Source organism: Eubalaena glacialis, chromosome 4 (assembly GCF_028564815.1).
Source record: "Eubalaena glacialis isolate mEubGla1 chromosome 4, mEubGla1.1.hap2.+ XY, whole genome shotgun sequence".
Classification (NCBI taxonomy): domain Eukaryota; kingdom Metazoa; phylum Chordata; class Mammalia; order Artiodactyla; family Balaenidae; genus Eubalaena; species Eubalaena glacialis.
The window spans coordinates 87,496,009-87,508,243 of record NC_083719.1 but is presented as its reverse complement, the minus strand read 5'-3'; positions in this window follow the sequence as shown (position 1 = coordinate 87,508,243).

The following is a 12,235-nucleotide window of genomic DNA, read 5'->3' as shown; positions in this document are numbered from 1 at the left end:
TTAGTTTATTTAAAATAAAGCATTACAAAGAATTTAACAATTTCCAGGATCTGTTTGGAGCATTAAATTTTAACATATCCTTTCTTATAAACAATTCTCGCTGTCCTGGTGCATTTCTGTCTATATACATTGAGGGATTGAAATAATGTAAAGATTATAGTGATGTTTTTGTCCCTTTACCCAAAGTTTTTATCCAGGCTCTTAAGTATCAGTGAAAATGGACTGTTTTACTAGTCTGTAATTTTGAAGACACTTCAGAGGTGTACAAATGAAATTTGAACATTTTCACAAATTTAAATCTGTCTTTATCATTTTGTTTCTATTCATATTTAGAAGATTATCTCTTTGTATAATTAATCTTTATAGAAATGACATCTACTGATCAAAGGTGTTGGAAGTTAAAGTTCTTCTACTAAGTTTGGAGCTGAAGAAAAAAAACTGGTAGTTGAAATGACCAACTTCACCTTAAGTGTATTGAGTGAAATGAGTTTTATGAAGCTTAACATAAGAACAAACTTACTTTGCCCCCAAATTTGGTTACCTTTCTCTGCAATGCTGTAAGAAGTCACACTGTGCTGAGAATGATATTGTTGCAGTAACATTTAATGTTGTTTATTGAAACTTGAAGTTTAAAAATTGAATTAGATTCACATTGTTCTGCTTTAGCAAACTTTATCTGGAATGCAATGCCAATAAAATTTCTACAAATATTCATTTATACTTTCTGATGTTTTAGTAGATAAGCCTGGACACAAATTATTTTAATATAGTACATATGAAGTTCTTTGTCTCAGTCTTTCCAAAATAAAAGAATTTAGATATATTTAGGCCCAATGAGAAGGTCCATATGAATGAACACTGTAGCTGAGTTAAGCACTATAAATATTAACTATATATTTATTTTGTACCCATTTTTGAACCTGGTTCTGTGTCAAGTTATGGGAATATAATGATGTGCTAAGCAGATGAAGTTTCTGTCTCCATGGAGAATGGGGTCTTATATTATTATTGGAAACTATTAGTAATAAATAATTTGTTCTGAAGTCAGTTAAAAATGCTGCAAACTATCAAGAATCTTTTAAATTCTATCTCTCAAAAGTCCTGCTCAAAGACCTCATGTTTTTTTTTTTTTTTTTTAAACATCTTTATTGAAGTATAATTGCTTTACAATGGTGTGCTAGCTTCTGCTTTACAACAAAGTGAATCAGTTACACATATACATATGTTGCCATATCTCTTCCCTCTTGCATTTCCCTCCCTCCCACCCTCCCTATCCCACCCCTCTAGGTGGTCACAAAGCACCGAGCTGATCTCCCTGTGCTATGCGGCTGCTTCCCACTAGTTATCTATTTTACATTTGGTAGTATATATATGTCCATGACACTCTCTCACCCTGTCACATCTCACCCCTCCCCCTCCCCATATCCTCAAGTCCATTCTCTAGTAGGTCTGTGTCTTTATTCCCATCTTGCCACTAGGTTCTTCATGACCTCTTTTTTTTTTTTTTTTTTTTTTCCCTTAGATTCCATATATATGTGTTAGCATACTGTATTTGTTTTTCTCTTTCTGACTTACTTCACTCTGTATGACAGACTCTAACTCCATCCACCTCATTACAAACACCTCCATTTCATTTCTTTTTATGGCTGAGTAATATTCCATTGTATATATGTGCCACATCTTCTTTATCCATTCATCCGATGATGGACACCTAGGTTGCTTCCATGTCCTGGCTATTGTAAACAGAGCTGCAATGAATATTTTGGTACATGACTCTTTCTGAATTATGGTTTTCTCAGGGTATATGCCCAGTAGTGGGATTGCTGGGTCATATGGTAGTTCTATTTTTAGTTTTTTAAGGAACCTCCATACTGTTCTCCATAGTGGCTGTATCAAGTTACATTCCCACCAACAGTGCAAGAGTGTTCCCTTTTCTCCACACCCTCTCCAGCATTTATTGTTTCTAGATTTTTTGATGATGGCCATTCTGACCGGTGTGAGATGATACCTCATTGTAGTTTTGATTTGCATTTCTCTAATGATTAATGATGTTGAGCATTCTTTCATGTGTCTGTTGGCAATCTGTATCTCTTCTTTGGAGAAATGTCTCTTTAGGTCTTCTGCCCATTTTTGGATTGGGTTGTTTGTTTTTTTGTTATTGAGCTGCATGAGCTGCTTGTAAATCTTGGAGATTAATCCTTTGTCCGTTGCTTCATTTGCAAATATTTTCTCCCATTCTGAGGGTTGTCTTTTGGTCTTGTTTATGGTTTCCTTTGCTGTGCAAAAGCTTTTAAGTTTCATTAGGTCCCATTTGTTTATTTGTGTTTTTATTTCCATTTCTCTAGGACCTGGGTCAAAAAGGATCTTGCTGTGACTTATGTCATACAGTGTTCTGCCTATGTTTTCCTCTAAGAGTTTGATAGTGTCTGGCCTTACACTTAGGTCTTTAATCCATTTTGAGTTTATTTTTGTGTATGGTGTTAGGGAGTGTTCTAATTTCATACTTTTACATGTACCTGTCCAATTTTCCCAGCACCACTTATTGAAGAGGCTGTCTTTTCTCCACTGTATATGCTTGCCTCCTTTGTCAAAGATAAGGTGACCATATGTGCGTGGGCTTATCTCTGGGCTTTCTATCCTGTTCCATTGATCTATATTTCTGTTTTTGTGCCAGTACCAAACTGTCTTGATTACTGTAGCTTTGTAATATAGTCTGAAGTCAGGGAGCCTGATTCCTCCAGCTCCATTTTTCGTTCTCAAGATTGCTTTGGCTATTCGGGGTCTTTTGTGTTTCCATACAAATTGTGAAATTTTTTGTTCTAGTTCTGTGAAAAATGCCAGTGGTAGTTTGATAGGGATTGCATTGAATCTGTAGATTGCTTTGGGTAGCAGAGTCATTTTCACAATGTTTATTCTTCCAATCCAAGAACATGGTATATCTCTCCATCTATTTGTATCACCTTTAATTTCTTTCATCAGTGTCCTATAATTTTCTGCATACAGGTCTTTTGTCTCCTTAGGTAGGTTTATTCCTAGGTATTTTATTCTTTTTGTTGCAATGGTAAACGGGAGTGTTTTCTTAATTTCACTTTCAGATTTTTCATCATTAGTATACAGGAATGCAAGAGATTTCTGTGCATTGATTTTGTATCCTGCTACTTTACCAAATTCATTGATTAGCTCTAGTAGTTTTCTGGTAGCATCTTTTGGATTCTCTATGTATAGTATCATGTCATCTGCAAACAGTGACAGCTTTACTTCTTCTTTTCCAATTTGGATTCCTTTTATTTCTTTTTCGTCTCTGATTGCTGTGGCTAACACTTCCAAAACTATGTTGAATAATAGTGGTGAGAGTGGGCAACCTTGTCTTGTTCCTGATCTTAGTGGAAATGGTTTCAGTTTTTCACCATTGAGGACAATGTTGGCTGTGGGTTTGTCATATACGGCCTTTATTATGTTGAGGAAAGTTCCCTCTATGCCTACTTTCTGCAGGACTTTTATCATAAATGGGTGTTGAATTTTGTCGAAAGCTTTCTCTGCATCTATTGAGATGATCATATGGTTTTTCTCCTTCAATTTGTTAATATGATGTATCACGTTGATTGATTTGCGTATATTGAAGAATCCTTGCATTCCTGGAATAAACCCCACTTGATCATGGTGTATGATCCTTTTAATGTGCTGTTGGATTCTGTTTGCTAGTATTTTGTTGAGGATTTTTGCATCTATGTTCATCAGTGATATTGGCCTGTAGTTTTCTTTCTTTGTGACATCTTTGCCTGGTTTTGGTATCAGGGTGATGGTGGCCTCGTAGAATGAGTTGGGGAGTGTTCCTCCCTCTGCAATATTTTGGAAGAGTTTGAGAAGGATAGGTGTTAGCTCTTCTCTAAATGTTTGATAGAATTCGCCTGTGAAGCCATCTGGTCCTGGGCTTTTGTGTGTTGGAAGATTTTTAATCACAGTTTCAATTTCAGTGCTTGTGATTGGTCTGTTCATATTTTCTATTTCTTCCTGGTTCAGTCTCGGCAGGTTGTGCATTTCTAAGAATCTGTCCATTTCTTCCAGGTTGTCCATTTTATTAGCATAGAGTTGCTTGTAGTAATCTCTTATGATCGTTTGTATTTCTGCAGTGTCAGTGGTTACTTCTCCTTTTTCATTTCTAATTCTATTAATTTGAGTCTTCTCCTTTTTTCTCTTGATGAGTCTGGCTAATGGTTTATCAATTTTGTTTATCTTCTCAAAGAACCAGCTTTTAGTTTCATTGATTTTTGCTATTGTTTCCTTCATTTCTTTTTCATTTATTTCTGATCTGATCTTTATGATTTCTTTCCTTCTGCTAGCTTTGGGGTTTTTTTGTTCTTCTTTCTCTAATTGCTTTAGGTGCAAGGTTAGGTTGTTTATTCGAGATGTTTCCTGTTTCTTGATGTAGGCTTGTATTGCTATAAACTCCCCTCTTAGAACTGCTTTTGCTGCATCCCATAGGTTTTGGATCGTCGTGTCTCCATTGTCATTTGTTTCTAGGTATTTTTTGATTTCCCCTTTGATTTCTTCAGTGATCACTTCGTTATTAAGTAGTGTATTGTGTAGCCTCCATGTGTTTGTATTTTTTACAGATCTTTTCCTGTAATTGATATCTAGTCTCATAGCGTTGTGGTCGGAAAAGATACTTGATACGATTTCAATTTTTTTAAATTTACCAAGGCTTGATTTGTGACCCAAGATATGATCTATCCTGGAGAATGTTCCATGAGCACTTGAGAAAAATGTGTATTCTGTTGTTTTTGGGTGGAATGTCCTATAAATATCAATTAAGTCCATCTTGTTTAATGTATCATTTAAAGCTTGTGTTTCCTTATTTATTTTCATTTTGGATGATCTGTCCATTGGTGAAAGTGGGGTGTTAAAGTCCCCTACTATGATTGTGTTACTGTCGATTTCCCCTTTTATGGCTGTTAGTATTTGCCTTATGTATTGAGGTGCTCCTATGTTGGGTGCATAAATATTTACAATTGTTATACCTTCCTCTTGGATCGATCCCTTGATCATTATATAGTGTCCGTCTTTGTCTCTTGTAATTGTCTTTATTTTAAAGTCTATTTTGTCTGATATGAGAATTGCTACTCCAGCTTTCTTTTGATTTCCATTTGCATGGAATATCTTTTTCCATCCCCTCACTTTCAGTCTGTATGTGTCTCTAGGTCTGAAGTGGGTCTCTTGTAGACAGCATATATATGGGTCTTGTTTTTGTATCCATTCAGCCAGTCTGTGTCTTTTGGTGGGAGCATTTAATCCATTTACATTTAAGGTAATTATCGATATGTATGTTCCTATTCCCATTTTCTTAAATGTTTTGGGTTTGTTATTGTAGGTGTTTTCCTTCTCTTGTGTTTCTTGCCTAGAGAAGTTCCTTTAGCATTTGTTGTAAAGCTGGTTTGGTGGTGCTGAACTCTCTCAGCTTTTGCTTGTCTGTAAAGGTTTTAATTTCTCCATCAAATCTGAATGAGATCCTTGCTGGGTAGAGTAATCTTGGTTGTAGGTTTTTCTCCTTCATCACTTTAAGTATATCCTGCCACTCCCTTCTGGCTTGCAGCGTTTCTGCTGAAAGATCAGCTGTTAACCTTATGGGGATGCCCTTGTGTGTTATCTGTTGTTTTTCCCTTGCTGCTTTTAATATGTTTTCTTTATATTTAATTTTTGATAGTTTGATTAATATGTGTCTTGGTGTGTTTCTCCTTGGATTTATCCTGTATGGGACTCTCTGTGCTTCCAGGACTTGATTAACTATTTCCTTTCCCATATTAGGGAAGTTTTCAACTATAATCTCTTCAAATATTTTCTCAGTCCCTTTCTTTTTCTCTTCTTCTTCTGGGACCCCTATAATTCGAATGTTGGTGCGTTTAATGTTGTCCCAGAGGTCTCTGAGACTGTCCTCAGTTCTTTTCATTCTTTTTTCTTTATTCTGGTCTGCAGTAGTTATTTCCACCATTTTATCTTCCAGGTCACTTATCCGTTCTTCTGCCTCAGTTATTCTGCTATTGATCCCATCTAGAGTATTTTTAATTTCATTTATTGTGCTTGTCATCGTTTCTTGGTTCCTCTTTAGTTCTTCTACGTCCTTGTTAAGTGTTTCTTGCATTTTGTCTATTCTATTTCCAAGACTTTGGATCATCCTTACTATCATTATTCTGAATTCTTTTTCAGGTAGACTACCTATTTCCTCTTCATTTGTTAGGTCTGGTGTGTTTTGACCCTGCTCCTTCATCTGCTGTGTGTTTTTCTGTCTTCTCATTTTGCTTATCTTACTGTGTTTGGGGTCTCCTTTTCACAGGCTGCAGGTTCGTAGTTCCCGTTGTTTTTGGTATCTGTCCCCAGTGGCTAAGGTTGGTTCAGTGGGTTGTGTAGGTTTCCTGGTGGAGGGAACTAGTGCCTGTGTTCTGGTGGATGAGGCTGGATGTTGTCTTTCTGGTGGGTTCGTCCACGTCTGGTGGTGTGTTTTGGGGTGTCTGTGGCCTTATTATGATTTTAGGCAGCCTCTCTGTTAATGGATGGGGCTGTGTTCCTCTCTTGCTAGTTGTTTGGCATAGGGTGTCCAGCACTGTAGCTTGCTGGTCGTTGAGTGAAGCTGGGTCTTGATGTTGAGATGGAGATCTGTGAGAGATTTTCGCCGTTTGGTATTACGTGGAGCTGGGAGGTCTCTTGTGGACCAGTGTCCTGAAGTTGGCTCTCCCACCTCAGAGGCACAGCCCTGATGCCTGGCTGGAGCACCAAGAGCCTTTCATCCACACGGCTCAGAATAAAAGGGAGAAAAAATGGAAAGAAAGAAAAAAAGAGGATAAAATAAAATAAAATAAAGCAATTATAATAAAAAATAAGAAAAAAAATTATTAAGAGTAAATTTATTAAGAAAAAAAAATTTTTTTTTAATTTTTAAAAATAGATTTATTAATTTTTTATACTAAAAATAAGAAAAAAATTATTTAGAAAAAGTTTATTAAGAAAAAAAATTTTTTAATTTTTTAAAATAAAAAATATGAAAAAACTTATTAAAAATTTTTTTAAAAATAGAAAATAAGGAAAAAATTATTAAGAAAACATTTATTAGGGAAAAAAAAAATTTTTAGCCAAAAAAAAAAAAAAAAAAAAAAAAAAAAAAAAAAACGGACGGACCTAACCCTATGACTAACGGTGAGAGCAAAGCTATACAGACAAAATCTCACCCAGAAGTATACACATATACACTCACAAAAAAAGGAAAAGGGGAAAAGTTAATATATCCTGCTCCCAAAGTCCACCTCCTAAATTTGGGATGATTCGTTGTCTATTCAGGTATTCAACAGATGCAGGCACATCAAGTTGTTTGTGGAGCTTTCATCCGCTGCTTCTGAGGCTGCTGGGAGAGATTTCCCTTTCTCTTCTTTGTTCGTACAGCTCCCGGGGTTCAGCTTTGGATTTGGACCCGCCTCTGCATGTAGGTCCCCTGAGGGCGTCTGTTCCCCGCCCAGACAGAACGGGGTTAAAGGAGCAGCTGATTCGGGGGCTCTGGCTCAGTCAGGCCGGGGGGAGGGAGCGGTACGGAGGAGGCGGGGCGAGCCTGCGGCGGCCGAGGCCGGCGTGACGTTGCAGCAGCCTGAGGCGCGCCATGCGCTCTCCCGGGGAAGTTGTCCCCGGATCACGGGAGCCCGGCCGCGGCGGGCTGCACAGGCTCCCGGGAGGGGCGGCGCGGAGAACGACCTGTGCTCGCCCACAGGCTGCCCGGTGGCGGCAGCAGCAGCCCCAGCGTCCCACGCCCGTCCCTGGGGTCCGCGCCGACAGCCGCGGCCCGCGCCCGTCTCTGGAGTCCGCCCAAGCGGCGCTCTGAATCCCCTCTCCTTGCACGCCGCGAAACAAAGAGGCAAGAAAAAGCCTCCCGCCCCCTCGGCAGCCGCAGACCCCCTCTCGTGCACCCTCCCGGCCAGTTGTGGTGCGCCAGACCCCCCAGGCTGCGCCCACGCAGCCAACCCCAGTCCTCTCCCTGGGACCCGACTGAAGCCCGCGCCTCAGCTCCCAGCCCCCGCCCGCCCCGGCGGGTGAGCAGACAAGCCTCTCGGGCTGGTGAGTGCTGCTCGGCGCCGAGCCTCTGTGCGGGAATCTCTCCGTTTTTCCCTCTGCGTCCCTGTTGCTGTGGGATCCGCGCTGATAGCCGCGGCTCGCGCCCGTCTCTGGAGCTCGTTCAGGCGGCGCTCTGAATCCCCTCCCCTCGCGCGCCGCGAAACAAAGAGGCAAGAAAAATTCTCTTGCCTCTTTGGCAGCTGCAGTCCCCCTCCCGGACTCCCTCCCGGCCAGCACCGAAGCCCGAGCCCCAGCTCCCAGGCCCCGCCCGCCCCGGCGGCTGAGCAGACAAGCCTCTCGGGCTGGTGAGTGCTGGTCGGCACCGCTCCTCTGTGCGGGAATCTCCGCTTTGCCCTCCGCACCAATGTGGCTGCGCTCTCCTCCGTGGCTCCGAAGCTTCCCCCCTCTGCTACCCGCAGTCTCTGCCCACGAAGGGGCTTCCTAGTGTGTGGAAACCTTTCCTCCTTCACAGCTCCCTCCCACTGGTGCAGGTCCCGTCCCTATTCTTTTGTCTCTGTTATTTCTTTTTTCTTTTGCCCTACCCAAGTACGTGGGGATTTTCTTGCCTTTTGGGAGGTCTGACGTCTTCTGCCAGCGTTCAGTGGGTGTTCTGTAGGAGCAGTTCCACGTGTAGATGTATTTCTCATGTATCTGTGGGGAGGAAGGTGATCTCCGCGTCTTACTCTTCCGCCATCTTGCCCCTCCCTTAAGACCTCATGTTTTAAAAGACTTTGCTGATAAAACAAACTCTGCATCTTAAGACATAAAATTCCTATTCAAAAATTAGCAAAATATATATACTGCTGACAAATAAATTAAACTTCCAATTCCATTAACAAAACCATTTTCCCACATTGAATTAAAATTTATGGGGGCTTCCCTGGTGGCGCAGTGGTTGAGAATCCGCCTGCCAATGCAGGGGACACGGGTTCGAGCCCTGGTCTGGGAAGATCCCACATGCCGCGGAGCAACTAGGCTCGTGAGCCACAACTACTGAGCCTGCGCGTCTGGAGCCTGTGCTCCGCAACAAGAGAGGCCGTGATAGTGAGAGGCCCGCGCACCGCGATGAAGAGTGGCCCCCGCTTGCCGCAACTAGAGAAAGCCCTCGCACAGAAATGAGGACCCAACACAGCCAAAAATAAATAAATGAATAAATAAATAAATAATTAAAAAAAATTTATGAAGCATTTTCTTGAGCAAATATGTTTCAAGCATTTTGAAATTGTTCGTAAATTCTGGGGGGTCCCCCAGATTGGACCCTGCAATAGGTAAGTGCTGTTTGAATGTTTTTAGGTTCTTTGTTGGATTGGCCCTGGGCATTATCAGTCAATGCATTTAGAACACTCAGAACTTTATATTAGAAATGTGGTTTCTCTTTTCCAAATCCCTTCACTCCTCAGTCATCCCCATGCTGGCTTCTGACCCAAACGCTCCACACATAGTCCAATATAAAGGGATATTTTCACCCCCAATTCTTCATAACCCAGCTTCAACCCTAATCTCTTGAAAATCACCCTTCACTTGAATTCTACAGAATCATTTTCTCCCATTTTTCCTCCTCTTCCTCTGTTGTTTAATCTTATTCTTATTCGTTGTACGTAAATGATCATTTTTTTCCCTAGAAAGACTCACCTATGATCAATTTCTGTTCACAACTTGTATGTTATCCTTAGTAGCTCTCATTTGCACTTATGACACAAACACCATTTACAATTCTGGAGGACTCCCATGTGCACATTTCCCATTCTTCTGGTTCCAGACCTATATTCCCCATTGCTTGCTAGAAATATTCACATGGATATTGTGGATGCTTATCTATAGCTAAACTCTCCTGCACTGAACCTCTCTACCTCCTACAAACATATACAAATATGCACGTGGACAATCAAAACTTGTTTCTCTTTTGTATTCTTAATCTTTCCTATAGTAATTAGTATTAAATTGTACTTGATTCCTCATTCTCCTTAACTTCCCAGACCCAATTCATCACAAAGTCCAGTCAGAACTATCCTTTGTCTCTACCATTTCCTCTACTTCCTCTAATATAGTTCATCTCATTCCTTTCTTCCGTGTACAAACACACCTTGACCTCTGTATTAGTTGGCTAGGGCTGCCATAACACGTTACCACAAACAGGGTGGCTTAAGCAACAGAAACATTGTCTCACAGTTCTGGAGTCTAAACTCTGAAATCAAGGTCTCAGCAGAGTTGGTTCCTTCTGAGACCTGTGATGGCTGTATTCTCCCTGTGTCTCTTCATATCATCTTTCCTCTGTGTCTGTTACTGGGTCCAAATTTCTGCTCTTTATAAGGACACTAGTCATATTAGATTAGGTAATTGGATTGTCATTAGGTTCAACCTAATGACATCATTTTAACTTGGTTACTTCTGTAAAGATCCTTTCTCCAAATAAGATCATGTTCTGAGGTACTGGGTGTTGGAACATATATATATTTTTTTGGTGGGGTGATACATAGCAAGCTCCCACTATGTGTCAGGCACTGTTTTAGACACTGAGGACACGATGCAGAGGGAAAGATTTCTAACTCATGGACCTTAAAATCTAGGGCTGAGAAAAAGATGACAAAATTATCCTTAAAAATGAACAAAATAATTTAAGCTGGTGTTAAGTGCTATGGATAAAATAAAACAGGGTGATATTCTTTCTTTATTTAGACTTTTATAATAACTTCCCACCTCTCTTTGTCACCCTCCACTCTATCTATCCACTCCATGACTTTGCCTTTATAGTTCAGTAATAGCATTTAGAACTTTGTACCATGTGTTATCTGCTTACATGTCTGTCTCTAAAATCAGTGAGCTCTGTGAGGACTCATGTCTGTATCCCCAGCACAGAGCATAAAGCCTGGCACTTTCATTAAGTGTTTGTTGAATAAATTCACTTTCTAGTCACTACTCTGCCACATGCAGCAAACTCAAATAGGAATAAAGACCTTGAAAGCAATACTCTTTAAGGGATGATACTTTCTTGGCTTGTCCATTGTAAATAAAAGAATGGTTAATAAGGAGGAGTCCATCTGGTTTAGCTATCATACTGTAAACACAGCTTAAATGATTCATTGGTTCAGGGCTTTATGATGATAAGAGAATCATTAAATAGCATGGCTGAACTCACACTGTAGAATAAAAAAAATGGAGTAATGCTAGTAACCTTTAGAGTTACTTTTTTTTTTCTTATTAGTCATCAATTTTATACACATCAGTGTATACATGTCAATCCCAATCGCCCAATTCATCACACCACCACCCCCACCACCCTGCCGCTTTCCCTGCTTTGTGTCCATACATCTGTCTCATTTTGCCCTGCAAACCGGTTCATCTGTACCATTTTTCTAGGTTCCACATATATGTGTTAATATATGATATTTGTTTTTCTCTTTCTGACTTACTTCACTCTGTATGACAGTCTCCAGATCCATCTACGTCTCTACAAATGACTCACTTTCATTCCTTTTTATGGCTGAGTAATATTCCACTGTATATATGTACCACATCTTCTTTATCCATTCATCTGTTGATGGACATTTAGGTTGCTTCCATGACCTGGCTATTGTAAACAGTGCTGCAATGAACACTGGGGTGCATGTGTCTTTTTGAATTGTGGTTTTCTTAGGGTATATGCCCAGTAGTGGGATTGCTGGATCATACAGTAATTCTATTTTTAGTTTTTTAAGGAACCTCCATACTGTTCTCCATAGTGGCTGTATCAATTTACATTCCCACCAGCAGTGCAAGAGGGTTCCCTTTTCTCCACACCCTCTCCAGCATTTGTTGTTTGTAGATTTTCTAATGATGCCCATTCTAACTGGTGTGAGGTGATACCTCATTGTAGTTTTGATTTGCATTTCTCTAATAATTAGTGATGTTGAGCAGCTTTTCATGTGCTTCTTGGCCATCAGTATGTCTTCTTTGGAGAAATGTCTATTTAGGTCTTCTGCCCATTTTTGGATTGGGTTGTTTGTTTTTTTAATATTGAGCTGCATGAGCTGTTTATATATTTTGGAGATTAATCTTTTGTCTGTTGATTCGTTTGCAAATATTTTCTCCCATTCTGAGGGTTGTCTTTTCGTCTTGCTTATGGTTTCCTTTGCTGTGCAAAAGCTTTTAAGTTTCATTAGGTCCCATT